This window comes from Lineus longissimus, chromosome 6 (assembly GCF_910592395.1).
Source record: "Lineus longissimus chromosome 6, tnLinLong1.2, whole genome shotgun sequence".
Taxonomy (NCBI): Eukaryota; Metazoa; Nemertea; class Pilidiophora; order Heteronemertea; family Lineidae; genus Lineus; species Lineus longissimus.
The window spans coordinates 17,087,840-17,102,033 of record NC_088313.1 but is presented as its reverse complement, the minus strand read 5'-3'; the positions used below and the strand labels follow the sequence as shown (position 1 = coordinate 17,102,033).

The following is a 14,194-nucleotide window of genomic DNA, read 5'->3' as shown; positions in this document are numbered from 1 at the left end:
TAGTGTGTTTGGCTTTTCCAGGTAGATAACAGAAAGTTGGTTATTCTCTGTCAGTCAACAGTCGAGGTGGAAAAGGTGAGAACTGATGCGAGCACTCAGACCGGACGCCAGGCGCAGTTCTCAGCTCGTCGTTCAGGACTGCACTCGAGCTTGGATACTAAAACTACGATTTTGGTCCACAGGAAAGCCACCAATAGCAGCTCAAAGTTTCACAGTATTGAAGGTAATTATTTTATATTATTGCATTACTGCCTATATGATGAATTCGGGGCCAAGATTTTAATTTTTTGTAGAAGAAGCAAAATACTTGTCGCAAAGACATTTCGGCCCTGTGCTCTCTTGCGCTAAAATGAAATTACTTCATTAAAGAAACATGATAGGTGTGGTTTGCTGCCATTTTATATCAAATCTTTCGTTTGAATTTGATATTGAGATAAAAGATCTTATATCTGAAGATGGTGACCAAAGCCTTAGCTGGTGTAACAGTTTTAAATGTCCAAGGACAACGTCCTTGGAACGAATGATTTGTGCGCTTTTAATCTCTGGTGTATTGAAGGCAAGAGGTCTCATCTTCATGAAAGATGACCGACAATATAAACCTGGGCATCCAGAATCCACGCAGCGAAGTTTCACCACATCGTCTTACTATTCGTCATACCCATATCACCTTTGATCTTAAATTACAAGGAAAATAAATATCATGGTCTTCGATCCCTAATCAGCTCTTTCCTCTAATTGGTGGTCGGGTACAAAGTATTTACCCTGTCTTCATTTGTCGTTGCCTCCATTCAGCGACAACAAAGATTAAAGCGTACCCCAATTGGCTAATTGAACGTGAGATGATAGGTCTTTGGTGAATGATACGTGCGATGATTGGTCTTGGGAAATTGATTGATTAATACTGTAGTCACGGTTTCCCTGGTATCGGATATTACTGAGGGATAGTGTAATAGATGATTCCGGGGATCAGTTGAGAATGGACTGAACAATAATACTTGGTTCGTTGTAGAAAAAGATATATCGGAATCGAACCACTGTAACAAACACCCAGGTACAGTGATAAAGAGTCTTGATTAAAACAGTATCATATCAGCGAAAAAAAATGCAAAATTTAAGCATGTAACATACCTTTATGTTTGACAAGCTAGCTCTCAGAGATGTTTTTACTGTTATTGAATGTTCTCGATTTTTGAGTCAGTTTCTTGACAACAGGAAACACGAGTCTGATTGATCGTAGACGAAACCAAAGAAATTATTTTCAGCGGAAATGTCTCGCTTTTTGTTGATTTCATTTCCGAAGTGTTTACCATGTAAAAAATATTAACTGACAGACCGATAGCTTACTCGTAACGATTCTTCAGCATTTTAGTGGTGCTTAATATTTTCAAGTGAAAATCGGGAAGTAAACCATGATCTTCTGAAACAATGGATTTTGCGAAGTTCGGCACTTAACATCAAAGCACTCTAGAGAACTAACAATAAAATCGTGTCATTGAAATATTGTCGGAGTCTTTCAAAACACACCGTCCCTTGAAGATGTTATGACATGTCGTGACTGGTTTCCTTTGTCGGAACAAATCCTCCCCACATCTGATCACATTGAGCTGGTTTTATTGATAACAAAGTGAAAAAACAAACATGATCTCAATAACCAAATTTAGTGGGCAGTTGCCAATGTAATTCAAGAAAACGCGGAGAATATTTTATAAGCGAGAAAATCCATCGGGACTTTTATATAAAACGCATCAGTAAATGAACAAACGTACAGATGTCATGTGTGTATTCATGTTAAGTAATCATTATTTATCTACATTTAGATAAATAATAATTAATAAACATGAATAGTTTCTACTGAATATTCAGTAGAAACTAGGATAGTATCATTAGGAATCGAAAAACGTTGAACGGGGTTAAATAAGCACACATCTGTCCCCTACGTGCCAACAGATGAGCCTTATCGCTTTTAACTTTGCGCCTTTATGAAAGTAATCATGTACAAATGTGCACTTGAAATATTGTCAACGTCAGTTTTGGTACAGCCGAATTGTATATATTGTACTCAGCCTGAAGGCAGGAATTCGTGAGGCTTTACGGCGTCAGAAGTTAGACTGAATGTTGTTAGTGGTTCGAGGAAGTGGCATGTTGATTACTTTTGATGGACAGGTAAGGTTGCAATGTGTGTTTTGATCTTTGAATTGCTGACAGTAAGAGCTGTAGGTTGCTGACAGGTAAAATGTTAAACCCATTTATTATGTTTCACACACACAGCGCCAGTCCTGTCAGAGCATTTCTCTGATATCGCCAGGAGCGTATGAAAATACTGCTGCATGATACATATCGCATAAACACTGCAGAATACAACAAAATATAGAACTATCCTAACGACCCCCAGATCTACTGAGGTAACTCCTTTTGCTTTCTCAATGTGGTATGTATCATTAAATAGCCATGCTAGCATGGTAACTATTCTGAACTTCAGAGGTATTAGCTGCGTATGGTATAGCATGTGAGTTATCCGGGGCCGTAAGAAGGTCGGAAACTAGTGGTTAAAGGCCGGGTCGATCTACTGTCTTTTATTTTTACAATACTTGAGCCATTTTGAAACCTTAGGAGGACTTCACAAAAATTGCTTAAAACATAAGTTGAATTGTAATTTTGCTGGAATGATTCATGTCTCGAATCACTCACAACCCATGTCAACCGAATGCTTTTTGAGGTGACAATATCTTGTGATATCAGAATCTCACTTTTGATATATAGCCTGTGTCAGGTCTGGTTTCATTGAGTGTTCAAATAGTGCAACGGCCAAGTTGTATTCATTCATTCGAAACATATTTTTTTCACCCATTCGACTTAATTTCTATGACAGGCTTTTTTGGGGTTTTGTACGACTCGTATTTGCCTCGGATTAGCCCAAGAAAGGTGAAGCTTTGAACTTGAAAGACTTCAAACATGTCCATCTTCAGGAAGAAGTGTTGTTACTGACAGGTAAAACATTGTAGTGATTTCTAAAATTACACCAACGCCAATGTTTTTCACCAACACTGGTAGTATTGTGATGAAAGTACGAGAAGACTGCTGCTAACACACAAACAAAACTACAAAGGATTCTCAGACCGGCAGATTCGCTTCATACGTCCACCAGAATGGTGTTAAGGTTGCTTTTGCCATATGTTTTAAATGCATATTTTGCTCCATAGCCATAGTGATTTACCCACTGGGGAATGTGAGAGATTTTTTCAATGGACCAGGTACCGGTATGGTTTTAGGAGAATTTGGCATATGGTAACCATCCATAAGTTCAATTTTTCGTTCAAGTAATTCAAGATTCCACGTGAAAATCAGATTGGAGTCCTTATGATTCGTTTCTTAATTCCGTTACAATCAATTAAAAGTGGTCAGAGAAAAGGAATACAAAGTCCATGAAGTGCATGTTGCTGTTCCGGTAATTATTGCCACACCCCCCCCCCCCACCACCACCACCATCCACATCCCGTCAAAAAATACAACTGAACTGCTTTGGGGAGCGAAACCATTAGCCGATAGTGCAAGCTGTTTACGCAAGCTTGCCTACTTCGTATCCCCTTGACACACAGCAGCCTCGCCAGTAACTTCCGATTTCCTCATCAATAAAGATTCAAGCAGCAATTTCACGATGAAATGAAGTCCACTTAATAAAGCAGGGGAAGCGTGTCAAAGTTATTTGCGCTTTCATTTTTCACCGAAGATATCTGGTACAACCACTTGTTGTCATCTATTCACCTGTTTTGAATACCATAGGTAGTCTGGGTTTGCTCTTCCCGATTTTCATTAATTTGGTTCTGGGGTGAGTTATGGTTCTAATTTATAATAGGCGAATAGGTCATGTCAAATAATTGGCAGTTATGGTAATACCATGACAACTCATACTTGATCAAACGACCTACCGATGCATCTTGTCAAACCTCAAAGGCATCGGTCAATGATTCTGAAATCACAGACAATCCACCGGGAAATCATTCATGCCCACCTTGGAGGTAAAGAGCGTTATAAATCACTTGATCACCGAAGTCTAACAAAATGATGTTGAAATGACTTTCCAAGTTCATAAATCAACAAAGTTAATACATAGCTAGTAATTAATACGGCATTTCAATCACAATGATTTATATCTGTTTAGTGTTATAGAACCATTGTGCTTTGACGAGTATTCCATCAGCGTGACTGTGTCGCAACAAATCAGGATAATATAATTCTTTGACATTTGCATGTATCATTCATTATATTTTTGTCATTTTGTATTAAAGATTGCAGTTCTCGTGTCGCCACAGTAGGGAATGTTTGTCGACGTGCAGGGTGCTCTAGGGGATGTTTGTACATTGCACCTCTTCAGGAAACATCAACGCTTCTTGCGTGGGTGAAATGCAACACTTTATTTTGATCCAACTTTGATTGTCAAAGCACTCTGTATCCCAAAGATACGGCAATTCTAATTACAAGAGTGAATAGTAACAAGGAACAGCGACCTTTAGGCCCTTGCACCGTGTGCATACCTTTACCAAACCGGTATATATCGGTGCATGAAATGAAATTTGATGCACTTTTCTCCATTATATGATTACAAATCCAAATCACAGCAACGCGCTGGTATAAAGTTCCTTGCTTCTATACAGTCTCTGATATGTCATCTTCGTCCCCAATATTGTTGGTATTAACGTAGGTGGGTGTGGTGTCTTAACAGGTGCTTGATTACGATGAGGATCTAAAGCAGATTAACAGTCCTCGCGATTACCGGATCTTGCTGGCTAATCGCTGTCTCTAGAGCGGATCAATTTCTTAATGTTTGATATGGTGGGGCGTTGCAAGGAAGCAACGTAAAAATACTTGGTGTGTCAAATTAATTGCAAATCCATTTTACATGCACTTAATAAATGTACTCAGCAAATTTTTTATTCCAATTTTCATTAAGGCACATTTTTTAGTGACATCAAGTTGTCTTTGCGAACAAACAACTGCCAAACATAATTTTGATAGGTTCCATACACTTCTCCTTCAGAGCTAAGCTGCTGTCGCGTAGCGAACGATTCGAGAAATGCTGTCATGATCTTACAATAGCAAGGCATCGTTTCTAAACAAAATTGCTTGTTTTGTGTTGTTTATGATACTCCGCTGTTGTACACGATGTCTCTTGACCTGAAATGTGATGCAATTACAAATGATATTACCTTAGTTCCTGATGCGTCACGAAATAAAATGTATGGATATAAATGTTACATTTATTGCCAGTTAACTGAGATACTACCATCAATTGTACCATGTGTACAATTAAGCCATCCCAAGCCAGTCCTCAATTAGTTCTAGGTGTATGATTATGCCATATGTATGCATGTTTCCAATGTGACTTAATCTCAGTTTCATTTTCCGTTAATTGAGCCGAGCATTTCAGACAATAAGTTCTGATATACGGCATCATAAGGAGACATCAGAAGAGACGATAGGGGACGGATGACATATGAATACCTGACGCTAACTGTTTATGGCATCGTTTGTGAGCGACAACGGCACCCGAGACAGTCGTATCAGCCCAATATCAAAATGCTTCTAGGGGAAACTTCACTCTTATTCGCCGTGATGTATTCATAAGTTTGTTGATCCAAATTGCATTACTTTGGACTGATGCGCCTGTAGAACGTACGAAATTAGTTTATGAACCTTTCCCCACTGGGCAATATGACATCATGTAAAAGAACGCAGTTTACAGCTGCAGTATCTTTAAATTAAGTTCTTTGAGGTTTTAAAAAACCAACCCGTTGGTGTAGACATTTTCAGGGGAATGAAAAACCATTTGAGTTTCGAGTTTTTAATTTCCCTGGAAAACCTTATCGAGGTGCATATTTGTGTTGGCTGAAAAACCCAAATGAGTTTTTGACCAAAAAGCTTCAAAATCCTTATTTTCAAGAGTCTACCTGTCTCTTTTCATTTATATAATACATCTCCGAATGACACTGATTCCGTGTTGCTATAATCAACTTGTGCCGGATACCCTAGGCAATATTGGGCTCTTCTCTGTTATTTTGTCCATGGTCCGTCAAGTTAACACTATAGAGAATGCTATGCAGATAGTTTGATATACCACGCAATCACTTCATGATACCATTCACTATCTTCAAGTGTTAGACATGAGTGAGAGCTACGTCTATTTATCGTCAGCATTTTGAAACCGATAATATCATATACATGTACTTCCCGATAAGCAGCGTTAACCGTTTTTATGCAATTCTGACATCATAAATATCCTAGCATCAATTCATTCTCACGAGAGCACTTTGTCTATTCATCAAAATCTCCACCGCAACATCAATTTTTCAAGTCAAAATATCGCCTCTCGGCTCATTCATCATCATCCCACCATGAAGTAAAAGATGGCTTACAGTTATGCTATACGAAGGAAGTGTTTTCTTCTTCAACCCGAGAAGCCGACGAAACTCAGCCTGCCAGGTGCTAAGGCTGTTAGCGGAATACCGTACATGTTAGAGGAAAGATGAGATTACATGTAAAGTGCATTGTCAAGTCGTATTCTTATCACCGTCATGTTATTACACTTTTGAAGAAAGCAGGTAGGCATAGAATGAACAAAGTTATACTTTAGTCAAATGAAGCTTTTTAACGGCAGAACAGCTGTTTACACAAGATACATTCTCGTTTGTTTGATTGAAAGCTCTGAAGAAAAACTCGACAGTTGGTCGTAGACCGATATTTGAATAGTTGGTTCATGTTTAGATCGAAACAGTAATTGAACGGGCAGGTCTCAGAACCATTCAAACCATTGGATTTCCCATAACGAATTCACGCCTTGATAAAGTGCACCTATTACCTCATTTGTCGGTACTCAAAATAATCTCTATCGAGCTGTTTGTCGCTAAATGCCTCATATCATCCACTCCGACTGCATCATGGTAATATCAATGGATACCTCATCATCAATGCCTACTTTATCATGGTAATGCCAATAACTCCATTCTTTACTTTGGATTGCATGAAACCAATGTTACACGTGTGGTTTATTGTGCCCTTCTTCACAGACAAGACTTGCAAAAGCCACAACTTACTCTGGCTAGTTGGATCTTGAAACGAGTCAATCAAAGGTGGGTTGTATATGAGCAATGCGATGGGCCTGCTTCCATTACCAAAATACAAGCACAGTGGCTATGCATATCAAATTAGTGTACACGTAGCAAGTTCGGCGATGATTTCAGCTGGTGATACCCACGAACCATAAGAAACCAACATTTTGAGTAGACGCTTGAATGAAAAAACCAGACCTCTATTTCTTGAAAAAACATTTCGCCACGGACGAAACTGTATGGAATGTTTTGGCGGCATTCGGTTAAAGGATCGTTAAAATTCACTGATTTGATTTCAGTTAGGAACTATTTAAAAAACTCAACCTAATTAAACATAATCAGGGATAACTTCGCGAAGCCAGTGATACCTCATTCCTGATAAACTTAAGATGGTTTTAATGCCTTTCGCAATTTTGGTCGGTTAATTAACGCAAACAAACAGCAGGGGCAGTTGTTAAGCGGTACCAGGTAGACCCTGGCAGGAATATACTAGGAAAATAAACAAAGTTTGCCAACAACCGTCTCGGGCAACCGTGGGTGTTAATAGAACGGGAGGTGCTGTTGAAGGAGAAAATTCCTCGTGTTGTTGTCGAAAGGAAGGAAGCAGTATCAAATTTTCTAAGTGCTCAAAGAGCTGCACAATGAATATCATATAAGCTTTCCAAACGCCTCCCAAGAGACCTGGGTCTTCAGACGGAGCTGGAATGAATGACCTGAAGAGCGCAGGTCCTGATCTCATAATAGGTCCATTATAGGTCCTGTTTGCCTTATTGCAATAAACGATGGGAAAGTAAATTCAGTACAGAAAAAGTCCCATCCTGCGTTCGAGGACTGATTCAGCAGGAACTTTGAGAGAGCAACCATCACATCAGCTGACGATCGTACAACATTCCACGGACTAGCCTATATAATGTTTCACCGGCTTCAACGCATCAGGAATACGGCCCATTTTGATTACTGATATAGGAAACCAAAGATTTTCCGATAAATTCTTAACGATGTAATTTTGGAAAAGTAGGGCCTTGCCATGGGGCTGACCATGACTTGTGTCACCGCTCCCCAAGCCATTCGGAAGCCCGTGGGCCAATCAAAGATTGATTCACGTCCGCGCCAGGAAGACATTCTTTATGGCGAGAGGTTATTAATTCCTGGGTGGAACCCTAAAGGAAAGAGAGAGCTTCCTCCTAACACTATCTCATGGACCGGAGTCTTGACTAATTATTCATCATTTCCAATTATCAGTGTGAAGACCGTAGTGGCTTAGGGTTCGACACGAGTACAGAAAACTAAAAAATTGAAGTGGATTGGATTGGGATAGACACTGTGCCCTTTTACTTCGAGTCACCGATAGGATACAAGAAGTTCATATGAAGTCTCGGAGTCTCTTGCTATAGTCATCATTCGTCGCACTCCATATAAGTAAACTTGTCTACATTGTTATATCATTGAACTGTCTCTTTCATATTGCATAATACTGATTTCTGGTACCTTTGGTACAAATTGCAAGGACCAAAAATGATGTGTGGGACAGCCCTTCATGTCCGATCTGTAGGCCCCAAACAGTTAGGTTTGTCGTTACAAACTGTCTCTGAGCTTTACTTTAGCGCCCCCTTTCACATCACACCCCTTTGCTGATGGGGAATCATCATTAAAACCTTTAAAATTCCAACAAACGACACACTGTCAAAAAGAAATACCTCTTGATAACAGAAATGTTGGGGATTATCCTGGAGCGAGAAGTTTGATGGCATTGGTGTTGCCAGTTTTAAAGTCTCTAGGTATCACAGTAATCCGAACGCATTTGCAGTGTAAAATAACATCAACACATGACATGATTTTTGGCAAGGTGGTTTTTTTAGGTCTTTGCAATGGAATTTGAATATCAAAGTAATCCTCGTGCACTTTTCTTCGAATATTAGCAAAATCGTATCTCTTACAAAGCATTCTCATCCGAGAAGCAGATAGAATTTTGAGAAGATAGAGGTTTTTGAGTATGGTATTAGCCTATATTGCACCTTGTCGGTTTGTAGAAAGGTCGTGCGGGGTAAAATAGTCCTAAGCAATATCATCCTTTAGCTTTATCTGAAGCTTTGTAACCGGGCATTGTGCACACAGACAAAAAGAGCGTTTTACCTTGCAAATGACCTCAACACTGTACAGGTACAGAAAGCTTACGCAAGAAGAAAAAAGCCTAAAGCAGAGGAGCGACCTGGTCATTGTGAACTGAAGCTCAATTGAAGCCAGGATTTAGTCTCTAATCTCAAGTGTTTCAATGATTAAAGTCTTAATTCTCAAGTTGTTTCAGGGATTATTCTCAAATTTCAAGCTGATACAAAGTGAACATTACTGCAACTATCAGTGAGGCAAATCGAGGCAGCAGCACCGGCGTAGGAGGTGGAGAAAGACCGTGAAAACGATCGACGACCTACGCTCCAGACGGAGCCGACTGGTTTATATAATTAATTCAGTGTAAACTTTGAGTAATCAGCCTTGTTCTGTCGACGTCCTCTTGTTTTGAATTAGAGACGTCAGCCCTGCCCAATCCTAGTATCCAATAGTATGTAATATTGTTGTCGAATATGCTTACGGTTACGCGATGTCGATGTTCCTTTGCAGTGTGATTCAAGGGAAATCGCATTCGGCCGAAATCTACCCTCAGCAAAAAAACGAAGCTTCCCATACGATGATTCATGACGATTATCTTCCTCTGTTTGCATATTTTCCCCGAGAATGATATCATGATAGCTTTTATTCCTGCGATTGCCTAAAATGACTCTATTTCGACTGCAAAACAAAGGAATATCTTTATCCCACTGCAAATCCCAGTAGTAATTACCAATCTATGGCCAATCAGTGTCACTCAGTTATTGTCCGCTGCCCCACGATGTAGTCAACATGGTCGGCGCCTTGGCATCATTTAGGGTTATTATCCGCAAGGCATCTCCCAAAGCCCGCTAATCATTGTATTTTACTAACGAGAGAGCCGCTTGCAGTTACATGGCTTCATCACTTTGACAATATAAGATCAAACGAATAAACTCTGACTTATCATCATTGTCACATCCCTGTATACAGAAATTCCTTATGGCCTTGTTATCGTGCTGAGCGAGATGTATCAGGTTATTCAGAGAAATACCAGCTAGTAGTCGCGAAATGGAACTCAATAGCCATAGGCTTACTCCCGCTCAATTCTGATAGACCCCTATAGCCGTGTTTTTTACGCATTAAAAAACATGTGCTGTGATCTGATGTGGGTTTTACACCAATATCGCCCACGGAATCAGCTAACAGCTCCCTAGCTGACCGAAATAAAGGAACCTTTTTCCTTTCGTGGTCCTACGCTGTCACAATTTTCATAGTTTCAAAGATCAAACATAGTGTCATGTCCATATGTTACATTATCTACGACGCATTGTCCTGTAACTTTTATAATCTATTCTTCCCCAGAAACCAACATTCCACACGCTTTTTATGTCTTGTTTATGAGTTTTGTATTTCAATTGTTAAAAACCCACTGTGAACATAAGATGCTGAACAATTTGGGGTTTTCAATCATTAAACGATCTGTGCTTCTGCCTATCATTATACTAAATCAAAGCAGGGATTTGTTTCAATGATCGTAATTAGTGTTGGCTGTCAACTGATCTGATTGTAGATGTCGGAAATATCGGTTATCTTTTTCCTTTAAAAGTATTTCTGGAAGTCATCTACATTTGATCTGTTTGATTTTTTGCTATTGCAAACATCACAATTATGGTAAATTCTCGCACGGCAGATTTGATTTTGTTTCCTAGATTCTAAATTCAATCTCACACTGCTTCCGTTATGATGAAAGGATTTCATATACATGTATGCTTAAAAAAATCCACCACGCCGATAAAAACTATTTTGAAGTGTGTTCGTGTTTGGCTTAACTCTGTTGATTGCTGTCTGCGACTTCCCTACCAGGGTGCGTTAATAGAAATAAGTGACCAAAAATATGTTTCCATGAGCAGAACTGGGCCCTGATTCCCCCCGGAACTCTTATTATAGAAATCGCTTGTTTTCGGATCGATTGTAGGCATATTTGTGTCTTGTAACAGGGCGAAAATACCAAACAAGACGTGACATTTGAACCTTACCATCTCTACCTCAAAGCTGGAAACATATGCTACTGACAACATTCTTGTTTAAATTCTTCACGAAATGCACCCAAGCACCCAGTACGAGTCAAACCGGTTTGTTATCTGTTAACAGTTGGCGTGTTGTGGGCATCATTTCATTGAAGGTATCACCGTCAAACAGATGTTAAAGCTTCTTCCTTGGCTTGGGAAATCTGTTCTCGGATTGGCTTTGATAACTAAGGCTTCCGTTATCATCTCGTTGAACGCAGAAATCTTATTGCCCCCAACACAAGTGTCAATTCGCCTCGTGATTAATGCCGTACATTCTTGGATCACGCAGACGTTACATTGCCTGAAGTCTCACTACGCGTTTTGGCTCGTGCATTTACTTTAAACCACCAAATTTTCCCGAGCGTTTAATTTTCGCCTATCTCGATTCCCAAAAATAAATGTTGCGAAAAATAGTTAATGTGAAAAATAGCTATTTAATTTTTATTTTGCGGCGCATTAGATTTCATACAGGCATATGGTATATTTCGTATTCCTCTCGGTTAATTAGTGGGATGGTAAATGCAAAAGTGAAATGATCACAGTCCTTACAAAATATCGTTTGTCCCCATCAAGAAATAAACAGCTACTGTAACCATTATGTCCTCCGCCTCTCCAGTAAAACGAAGCGTATTACAATGCCATTTCTTTCGTTAATGGACCGTTTATAACACAGCAAACAGGTTTTAATGTGCAGCAGGTTTTATATAACAAGTAAATGATCGCCTCCATAATGAAATTCCGCCCATAACATTTTCCTATGCGCAAGAAGGGGGATGCGCTGATGGTCCGTTTTTCAGGAAATGAGCATGTCGTCTTCGTTATGTGGCCGCAAAACGGAGGAAGAACGTATTGATCGAGTATGATCTGCATACGAAATTTTCCAGTGCCGACACATCTTCCTTCACAAAATGTAAATTTTTTTTCGATTGGCTAAATCTTGTTCAAAATCCATTTTTTTGTTGGCTGTAAACATGGTAAGGATATCAGTGTCCACCTTCTACTTCCTGTTCCTCTAGGAATAGGACTATCCGCTGTCGTTAATCTGCCGTTGTGATGGATATGATACATCAATAAACTATACGCATAACCTGATATAACTTAGGGTAACCAGAAGGTAAGCTGACTTATATATTCCAAGTCTATCCTGACATATTACAGTTGATATCAAGTAGCTGCTCTACAGAGCTCCTCTGGGCCTTCCGGCACCCACTTTGAATATTCCCCTGGGTTTTAAAGAAGTAACAGTAGGGTTAAGCGTCTTCCTCAAGGACGCATCGGATAACGTGGTGGTTCTACCAAAAGGTTCTATCTGGGCGCCAAACTACCAGACGACTACTAGTATATCAACGCTTGCAGGGTTTACCCATCCTCTATCGTCGGAGCCATTAAAGTACTACACAATCGCCGTCACTCGGGGATATTTCTCTTTCTCTCCGTTTCCGCACCGCATCACCTAACTATCACAAAGAAAATATCTACCTGTTTTGACGCAGGTTGAATTGTTTTCATATTCCATGATACGTCGGGTAAACAACGAACGCGAACGCGAACCCAAAAGAATGTACGCGAACCCAAAATAATGACAGAATCAGTTTAGCGTGGTCCTCCTTAAAACATTTTGATAAAGAATAACGTAGGCTTGGCTGGTGATGTAAACCACACGCACTAACCCTGAATAAGAGAACAATTACAACGGTTAAGCAAAACCGGTTATTGATTGTGACGGTCGGGGTCAATCTCTTACTCTCTCACTAACTTAGTACCTTTCATTGACGTCAATTCTGCCATCTTAAGCACTGGCACTTATCTGATAAATACCAGATACATACCACCATAAATTATTCCGGCCACTATTTCCCAGCAACTCTCAAATGTTGACAACCTAGCTTTACGGCATGTGAGTACATAAGATAATTGTCAAGACCATAAAACAACCCTTTTCGATTCTAGAAGGTGACTAGTTAATTTGTAGAGAAATGTTTTATCACCTCTGGTCCATATATCGTGCGAATATTGGGCAAAAGTAACATTATTCATTGGCCATTTCTTGAATAAGTAAGAATTTATCACCACGGGTAGACATGATTGTAAAAGGATTTTACTTAACCCCAGACCGGGATAGCACCAGTTTGCCTCATTCGCATGGCATTGATCACACTGCCCTAACTGGATCATAAATTAATTAGCCCTTATTCTACCATGAGATGAAATTAATCAGCAAGATTGGACTATTTTAAAGTAACGAAGTAGACAATGTTAAACCTTTTATTGACCAATACATCACCTATCCACACGAACCTAACTCAAAGTCCCGCCTGTTTGTTAGTGATAGCTTCCAATTCAGGTGATTAGCACTACTAATATTCACGCCAACAGCATCATTTCCTGCCTCCAGAGCAAGTTGGCCAACATCCTCAATCATCATATTAAAGATTATACGATTGTCTACTTGGGTCATTAGAAAGCAATAAATCAAAGCGACACCCGTCAGGTGTATCAAAGCCAATTATTTTCTTCCACACGACGATGTCAAATTATGCGTGGTTTGTCTCATGCTTTGATTGACGTCGAAAACAACATCATGATCGTACAATCTGCTGAATTTCATAAAAAGGCTGACCTGGACAAATATTTTGCAAAGATTTGCCTAATCAATGTATCATTTCTCATTTGACATCTCCCCGTCCCCACTTTTTCCGTAGCGTATGGAAAATTACTGTGTGATAATCGGCTCAAAACTAGAACGAATATTTATCTTAGTAATATTACACAGGGTTGCATTACAGCAGACTCGATATTTATCATTTTGTTCGAGCATTCTTGCTGCGTACATTTGTGTACATCATACAGGCAATACACTTGCAATGGTGGACAATACTGTGCCAGAGAGAATACTCTCGAAGATGTAATAGAGATTGTGGTTTGAAAATTGATGCA

The 14,194-nt window shown here is 39.5% G+C and overlaps 2 protein-coding genes across 4 annotated transcripts in view; one reads left to right on the top strand and one right to left on the bottom strand.

Annotated features, from left to right (window-relative positions):
* The window catches only part of LOC135488941 (sodium- and chloride-dependent glycine transporter 1-like), a 234,830-nt gene that overhangs the window by 60,596 nt on the left and 160,040 nt on the right, over positions 1 to 14,194 (bottom strand). The window lies entirely within an intron of this gene.
* Positions 94 to 14,194, top strand: part of LOC135488942 (G-protein coupled receptor dmsr-1-like) — a 156,593-nt gene continuing 142,492 nt past the window's right edge. For all 3 annotated transcript variants that reach the window (XM_064773932.1, XM_064773930.1, XM_064773931.1), the window contains exon 1: positions 94 to 223. The gene's annotated coding sequence lies outside the window, so the exon portion shown is untranslated. The remainder of the gene's footprint in view (positions 224 to 14,194) is intronic.